This window comes from Haliotis rufescens, unplaced genomic scaffold (genome assembly GCF_023055435.1).
Source record: "Haliotis rufescens isolate VD_foot unplaced genomic scaffold, xgHalRufe1.0.p SCAF_5, whole genome shotgun sequence".
Lineage (NCBI taxonomy): Eukaryota > Metazoa > Mollusca > Gastropoda > Lepetellida > Haliotidae > Haliotis > Haliotis rufescens.
In genome coordinates this window covers 47,347,643-47,356,864 of record NW_025964223.1, presented here as the reverse complement: position 1 = coordinate 47,356,864, position 9,222 = coordinate 47,347,643, and positions in this window count along the sequence as shown.

Below are 9,222 nucleotides of genomic sequence, written 5' to 3'. Positions count from 1 at the left end.
GTTCTGAATACTATTATAAGGTAAAAATGCATCCCCAAACTTATAACAAGGAGTCTCTCGTTGCACATGCATGTACCATGCGTGTAACACGGGACCGGGTTTCAGTTGAAGATGGAAAATATATCAAATGAATAGTGAGATAAATAAAAACAGTGAGATGTGAATCTTGAGTTAATGAGCGGCCATTGACCTGTGTTTACCAGACCATGAACACAAGGTCAGCCCGTCTTAATTAGTGTTCGGTTGCTGGACTTTTATGGCATGAACCATTCCACGAGAGTCCTGGCTACCCGACAGTTGAACAGTACTGAGTGTAGATGCGATTTTATTGCTAGGGGAATCCCCGAGTTGATACGATTGTCGCGGGCTGGTAAATGCTCGCCATTAATGAAGTGATTGTTTGTGGATTGTGGACATATTCGTTTTAAGTTTTGCCCACGTGAGACATTCAGGGTGACTGCTAATATAACGTTTTTCGTTCGCCAAATTTATGCTTTAGATAGTACAAATATGACAACACAGTCATCACTCCTTATGTCTTACTATTTCACGCAGGAATATGTCCCATTTTCCCCCACCCCACTTTCTGTGTGGTATTTTGTAAGAATTATTAAGAGAAAGCTTTGTGTGGGACTTAACATTTATCACTAATTTTAAGAGGATATTGGAAAGGAATTTGAACAGGCATGTTGTCTCACTGTTGATATAATTTTAGATCTTCACAATCATCGGGTGTGACCATGTAAACAGAATCTCGTTAGGGTTTGTGACTTTTACATTTGCCCAATGACCATGGTGAGTATTTTTTGGGGATACCAAAAGTGACAGTTTACTATTAGAGGAAACCGATTGTGAGTACTTATACCATTTGAATAGGATATCTTTAGGATTTTAATCCTTTCTTTCTCTGTGGGTAATTATTACACGTTGATGGAAAGAAGTCACTCAATCAGGTCATGACAATGGTTATACGCAAGGCTCGGAATCGCGAAAAGATCACTAGAGGTGTTGATGGAGGTTGGACATGCAGCATACAGCATTTCCAGTGTAGGCTGGCACCTCGTCTTTGTTTCACTCGGTATTTAAAACCTTGACCATTCACATGTGCATTTGTCTATTTACAATGAAGTTGTTTGGCGTTCCCAGTATTTATATACTATCTCACTGATTACTTGTTAACTGGTCACTGCAAGTGCCTTAATTATTTAAGTTTCAGTGAACAGAGTTTATTCACATGTTAGCTTTCAAAGGTTGTGATGGATACTTGTAAAATCCTCAGTTGGGTTTACTCACTAACTACTGTGAGTGTTTTTGGCATGACTAATGTGCTTGTATAAACACAGTAACTGCTAAAAGCGGCGTAAAACCATGCTCACTCACAGTAACTGTTAATCCTCTGCATTGTGCTGGCAAAATGGGGATAAACCTGTGACGATCAAACTTAGAATCCTTGTTTATCTGTGACATCTTCCGACTGGTGACATTTTAGTAAACTTGTAAAGTGATGATGAATTTTAATATACATATTATTATAGTTTTTCAAATTGTAAATAAAACTTTGATAAAATTGTGCTCTGGAAAAATGTATTGTCTGTTGGTAAGTTTATATGTCACGTCACATTGTCATTTTTTCAGTCATATCGCGTCGAAATAATTGCCAGCTTTTGGGACAACATGTAACATGGCTGCTTTTATATTTCTTATACAGGTGCTTGACTGCCTCAGTAGTGCATGATCAATTAGAATTTTTATTGTGCAAACAAACCACTCAAGTTTGCAACAATAGATGAATAAGTTGACCGCAGTTACCGATTAACAACTTAAGACATAGAGACAGGTAGTCGAAATATAACAAACATTAATTATGGTCCTGTTAAGACGATTGACAGTTAGAACGTTGGAGTAAATGACCCTATATTGTAGGGTCAATCGCTTTTGACATGTTTAAACACACTTTAAGGCACATAACAAGTCAAAGCTGGCCGCCCTGATTACGTTCTTATGTTTGACAGCAACTATGCCCGTGGATTTCAGAGATAGATATGATGTTTTACCTCGATGTTAGTACAATAAGCGAAAATGTCGTCAAAGTCCACAGTTTGTTTAATCGTACAAAAATAAACGTTTTCTTTTATTGAACACAATATTTGAACTGTATTGCTGTAACTAATCTAGCCTGCTGCCTATGTAACTTAAACATATTTATGTATGATCTTCATATGCAACGTCTTATGACCTCTAGACAGACAATGATTTATTTGCGTCTCACCCGTAAGGTACATTGTACAATATACATATAAAATCAAAACACGCGTTAAACTTACGGCCAGTCGTAAAACGACTTATGAGAGACGATATGATCATAAAACAAACATGTATACTAAAATGAATATACATACAATATATACATCATGAATATAAAATAGATCGGCGCGTCAATAAAATATCATAGCAGGTTTTGGCCACGTAAAAGGTGAGATAGGAGCTGGATAGAAGTAATGTAAATTGCTCACAGTAGGAATAACCATTGAAATACGGATCAGTAAAATTACATCGTTAAAGAAGATATGTTCTCACATCATTATATAGTGGGCATAAAAGTAAGACGTGTATCTCGTCCTCCACACAGTCTCTACACTTAAAACAAAATCGCTCTTCTGCAAGAATATTAGAATAGCGGCCAGTTTCTAACTTTAATGGGGCTACCCCGCATCTAAATTTAGCAAGCCCACTTCTGTGGCAACGACTCAGTGTTTTCTTTACGTAATCTTCTAATCTCTATTATCCCTGCTGACGCTATCATAATGTTCAATTTCAGTCTGGCACACCAAGCGTGAATAAGCATTATACAAGTGTTGATAAACCATACTGACGCATATACATTTTTGTAGATATGAAACATTCTAGTTAATTGTGGATACACTGGGCACATATACATAAGAAAACCCCGTCCCCAATGAATTGGCATTTACTACACAACAGACAGTGTTGTCTATTTCGCTTTGAACCACCATCCCCACCCTGTAGTTAGGGGTTATCTAATCGGTGAGCACATAACTGTGTGCATTCTACCGCAGGTGTTTGATGCGGTGTCAGTGTCGAATGTTTTTTGTGCAAATGTGCGTTGTATATCGTATATTTTTGTAACTAACTATCCTCTTAATTTGCTGAAAGAAAACGGATATTACCAACAGTAAGTTAGCCAACTGGAAGATCCACTGCCTGCTTCATTCCTTATATAGGCTAAACGTTCCTGTTTGTGTGTACTAGACGTAAACATCCGAAATAATAAAATCAATTTAAACACATGTTTATCAAAATAGCAAATAAACAAGTTCATGGAAAATGTTTTGTTGCAAGTTCGGTTTTTTTTTGCTTTCACGTTGACATTATATATCATAACAGAGTGAGAGAAGGTTTGGGATTCCTCTTGAAAGTACTAAAGTAACAACTGTTGTTTACTGAACAGAGAGCTTATATGAGAAAAACATTGACTATTAATGTCTTCTCTCATTTTCCAATGTAGTTCACTTCAAATATCCTCTCTTTTTCCAAACTGCTTAATTAAACTGAAAAAATGTTTACATGATCACAAGGTAATGAGCCTGTTGAATGTTACCCTGTGAGATCTACAGGTTCAGCCATTTCCAATTTCCCCCACTAGTTATTGGAAATGTTCAGGAAAATATTTCCTTTCTCCCTTCATCCCATCTGTCATGCATGTAAAACATACACTTAGTGAGAGCTTTACATAATCCATACAATAAACTAATGTTCATTCATTATGATATTGATGGGTGTAGGGAACAGTCCCTTTGAATTTTATGATTGAACACACACATTTATGTACAATTTGACAGATTATAATAATATGAATATAAAAAATCATCACCACTTCCCAAGTTCACAACAATGTCACCAGTGGGCTGTTGTCTCAGATAAACACGGATTCTAACAAAGTCTGATCTTTTTTTACAATGGAATGCATGAACTGGTTGAGTGACTTCTTTCCATCAGAATTACACACAGAGAAAGAAAGGGCTAACAATCCTGAGGATATCCTGTATAGATGGTATTAAGTTTTCACTACCAATGTCCTCTAATAATAAAACGTTCCATTTGACATCACTAAGCACCAATACTCAGCAGGATCATTTGGGCAATTGTAAAAATCACAACCCCTAATGTGAAACCCCCAGTGATTGTTAAGATAACAAATTCTATCTGTAGTCAGACAACATGACCGTCTATATTCATTTCCAATATCCTCCAGTAAATAGTGGGTAATGCCAGAATAACACCCTCTGAAAAGATACCTCTAGTACCCCACCAAACCTCCTCTTATTAACTTTTACAATAAACAAACAAAAAGTGGGGTGTGGGGAAATGTCCAGTATTGAATATCAAGAGAACTATTTTTTTCATAACGAAATACTAAATACCCTTATGGTTGGTTGGTTTGTTGTTTAACGTCGCACTCAGCAATATTCCAGCTATATGACGGCGGTCTGTAAATAATCGAGTCTGGACCAGTCAATCCAGTGATTGATTTCATGAACATCCATCCACGCATTTGGGATCGATGACATGCTTCAACCAAGTCAGCGAGTCTGACCACCCGATCCCGTTAGTCGCCATTTACGACAAGCATAGTCACCTTTTACGGCAAGCATGGGTTGCTGAAGACCTATTCTATCCCGGAATCTTCACGGGTCAAATACCCTTATGGACTTTCTATTATAAGGAATACATCTTCTTGTACACCTTTTAATTTCAACGGCCATGTGCTACTTACGTTTAAATGTATCTAATTTTACCGTTGAGAAAGGTGTTGAAATATGTTAATGTGTCAAAAGTATTCAATATATCTTCACGCGCAGCGCTTGTTGCATTAACATTCATATATTATCACCATCAAGTTTTAGGTTTTACGCCAACTTCACAGTCCTGTATTTCATCAACGGGGTAGGTCGGGTTGAATAATAAATAATATGCTTAATAGATATAAACCACCATACTTAATTGTAAGGAGGGGTGGGGGGCGGGGGGGGGGGGGGGGGGGGGGCGGTAGGGGGGGGGTGTGTTACATTACATTACATTACATTACATTATTGAGTATAGTAAAGATTTATAGGTACATACAATCGCGTTACTTAATACAATCCACAAAGAACAATATATAGGGCGCCTTTTTACTATTTATTCGTTACATGATATCAATAATTCATTTATGGATACTAAAGAATGAATTGATATCACACATTTGATTTTGTTTTATCATGAAATGTTTATTAATATGGCAAAATAGATTTTAGATATAAATAACTGAATTTATTATCAATTGATGTATTTTATCATCTAAAAAATCAAATATGGTATTGTATCTATAGCCTTCGTCTCCGTGAACTTTATGCCCATTTTTAATAATTCGTGAAGATAGGTACAGTATTGTAACATTTGCATCTATAGTCATATTCAGATGATGTCTCTACATATATGTAAGGGCAAGCTTCTTCCCTTTGTTTAGTCAGCAGCTTTCCTCCTGGCTATGAATGTGGAACACTGGCTTTCGGGTTACATCTGAATCTTGTTATCATTGTATTTTAATGCGATTTGAATATTATTATTTACTATCGTACTTACTTCATGTTTTCAATGAGACGTTTTATATTTATATGTCACCACAAATTACAATTATTGCTCGTAAGCTCAACACAATTGACAAATACTCTAAAAGATATGACTAGTAAATCATTAATGTACGTTGAAAAATATATATTGTAAATGCCAAAATGATGTACATGTACCTAGGATCAAGTAGAACATACCCGGACAGCAGCGCTGGGAATTTATTCAACAGGCCCACTAAACAACCCTGCTTTAGCTCATTGTTTACAACTCCTGGCGGTCATTATGCAACGGCCATCTTACACACAACCCCGCGCTCACGTCTACAGGTCTTTTCCTGTGGTACGGTAATTAGTAGAACCCTCTCCCTCAAGTGTATCCTCCATGATATAACCTACTCTCATTAATTAAATGCTGCCCTTTCTCAGCGTCACGGCTATGGAGCTGAGACAAAGAGACCCAACCATCATAAAGTAATTGGGGTCCAATAAAAACAATGCTCCACCAAACCTCATAAACATGATCACTGAAAGTCGTACTACAGATGTTCAATGTCAAATCACATTTGAATAGCAATAGCATTTAACAGGATCATGTATTCTCTTAACACCATCGCAAGACATCATGTAGAAGCCACAACAGTACTCATATTTTCCAACAAAATCACATCTAAAAATGAGACATCAGCAAGTACATATAATATAATGTGTATTAACATTTTTCGTCAGGAAATAAAAACGTTATCTCCTTGTTACCATCTCCAGGTTCAGCTAAACATGGGTCCTCCTTTGGTCAAAAGTTTGTTCCCCCCTCCAATGAGTGTGACACGCGTTGCACACGAGTGACGAACGGGGTGCACACGGGTTGCGTAACGCGTTGCCCATGTGTGTAAGGGGAATGAACTTCTAGGCAGTAGTGTGGGTCCCTTTATGCTGTCGGAGGTGACAGGTCTACATGCATGTATACCTTACTTACTTACTTATATTGGAAATTTAACGTGCGCTTTCCGACTGCAAGCGTATGTCGCACACGGGCCCGGCCAGGCCATTTAATGTGTTTCCAAAAAGGGGAAAAGTGAGTTTGTGCAACCCAGGAGGGGGGCTTTAGGGGTTGCTGATATAATAATTTTGAAATTTTGAGATTTGGAATGAATGCCAAGAGTGGGTGGGGGACGAACTAAGGGAGCTGTGTGTGTTGGGTGGTTGTTAGATATGGTAGTTTTGGTTTTAATATTTTATTTGGGGTTTAAATGCGACTAATTAGTCCTGTTTTTATTAGGTATATGCCTAAGGCTTTGAATTTTTCTAATTTATTTTGTGGATTTATTATTTATTCTAGTGTAAGTCCGGTTTTAAGATTTAGGGTGGTCTGTAGTGTTGTTCAGTGTGTTTGGTAGTGTTTGCAGTGAATGAGTACGTGTTCTGGTGTTTCTTGTTGTTTGCAATGTGGGCAGTTTCCTGTTGTGTGTAGATTAGCTATTTTACGGTGATTATTTAGTTCGGTGTGGCCTGTTTGTAGTTTAGTAATTATTCTATCGATTATTTTGGATGGGTGTAGTATTTTTGGTTTATTTAGGTTTTTTTTGAGTACTTTCCTGATTTGGACGCGGCCCAGAAGTTTAGGGTAAGTTTTTCCCTACGTAGTTTAAGTGGCATTTCTCCTGTTAAGGCCTGGAGTGAGGTGGAGGAGGTGCCATGTTGAGTTCGTGTGTTTAGTTTTAGGGCCTGATACTGGATTGAGTCTAGTTTTCTAATGAGAGAGTTGTTTAAGGTGTCGTAAATGGCACTGCCATAGTCTAGTTTGGATCTAATTAGTGATAGGAGGGTGTTTTTAGAGGTCCCCCAGTTGGAGCCGGTTAGGCATCTTAACGTGTTTAGGTCTTTGCTGCATCTGGTTACTAGGTTTTTGTGTATACCTGTGTACCTGGGTCCCTTTATGCTGACGGAGGTGACAGGTCTACATGCATGTATACTTGGGTCCCTTCATGCTGACGGAGGTGACAGGTCTACATGCATGTATACTTGGGTCCCATCATGCTGACGGAGGTGACTGGTCTACATGCATGTATACCTGTGTACCTTGCTCCCTTTATGCTGAAGGAGGTGACAGGTCTACATGCATGTATACCTGTGTACCTGGGTCCCTTTATGCTGACGGAGGTGACAGGTCTACATGCATGTATACCTGTGTACCTTGCTCCCTTTATGCTGAAGGAGGTGACAGGTCTACATGCATGTGTACCTGTGTACCTGGGTCCCTTCATGCTGACGGAGGTGACAGGTCTACATGCATATATACCTGGGTCCCTTCATGCTGACGGGGTTGACTGTTCCTGAGTACCTTGATCCCTACTTGATGACTCCCATCTCCCATGAGGTGACTGGTGTACATGCAAGGTCTGCAAAATGTAGTATCCCTTGATGCATTCGTAAATTTGTAATTAGTGCGGACGCCGTGCGTCGACGATTTACGAGAAGACACCTCCACTGTCACAGGCCACACCGAGAACCCATTCTGACACAACGTCATCGCCGGGACCGTCTTCAGTCGGCAACGCAGCACCAGCATTGGCGCCGCCAACAGTGGAGAAGAGTCCTCTTCTCAGACGAGAGCCGTTACTGTATCTCAACAGCAGATGGCAGAGAGAGGGTCTGGCGACTCCGTGGGGAACGTTATTCGGTTGCTTGTGTTGTTGAGAGAGACTCTCGTGGGGTGATCCGAACATCATGGTGTGGGCCGGCCCTGTGGTCTTCCAGAACATCGGTCTAGGGAGAGGCAATGGTGTCACAGCAGCTCGGTACATTGATCCAGTCCACACACCATACCTCATTTGGCACGTCGCCGCAACCACGAGTTTCAGCATGATGACGCCCGTGCCAAAACTGCGAGAGCAACAAGAGACTTCCTCCAGCAGAATGGCATCAGAACCATGAAGCGGCCTGCCCTCAGTCCCGAATTAAATCCCACTGAGCACCTGTGGGACGAGGTTCAAAGACGGCTGTATGACGTCCGACCAAGGCCGACAACTGCAGCTGAACTGCGTCAGGCGTTCCTTATAGTGTGGGCTCAAGTGCCTATGGCCTTCTTCAACCACCTTACCCATTCCATGTATCGACGCTGCACGGCAGTCATCAATGCACATGGCGGACACACGAGATACTGACTTGTGATGCCATTTTCTCAGAGACTAGTGTTGTGTGTCACTTTAAGAACATTTGACACTTTAATTTCCACCTTGATGATCAGTTTTGCCAAGTTTCATCTTTTTAATATGTCTCAAAGTATGTTTACATATATCTATCCATGGTGACGTTTCTGTTGCGGTTCACTAAAGTTGGAATATTAGTGAGTGCGGCATTACATAAAAAATAAGAAATGCTGAAATATGAATGAGTAAAACCGGATAATGAAACGACATAATATATCTGGTTGAAAAGAGGAAAATTAAATACATCTAATGCGTGTGGTCGGTAGATCACTTGATGGCTAAATCTATTATAGAGACCTAACAGGAAAGGTGTTTTAAATTGGCCCCGATGATGACTCAGCAAATCTGAATTTTCCGAACGTTACAGTAGTAATGGATACATACAG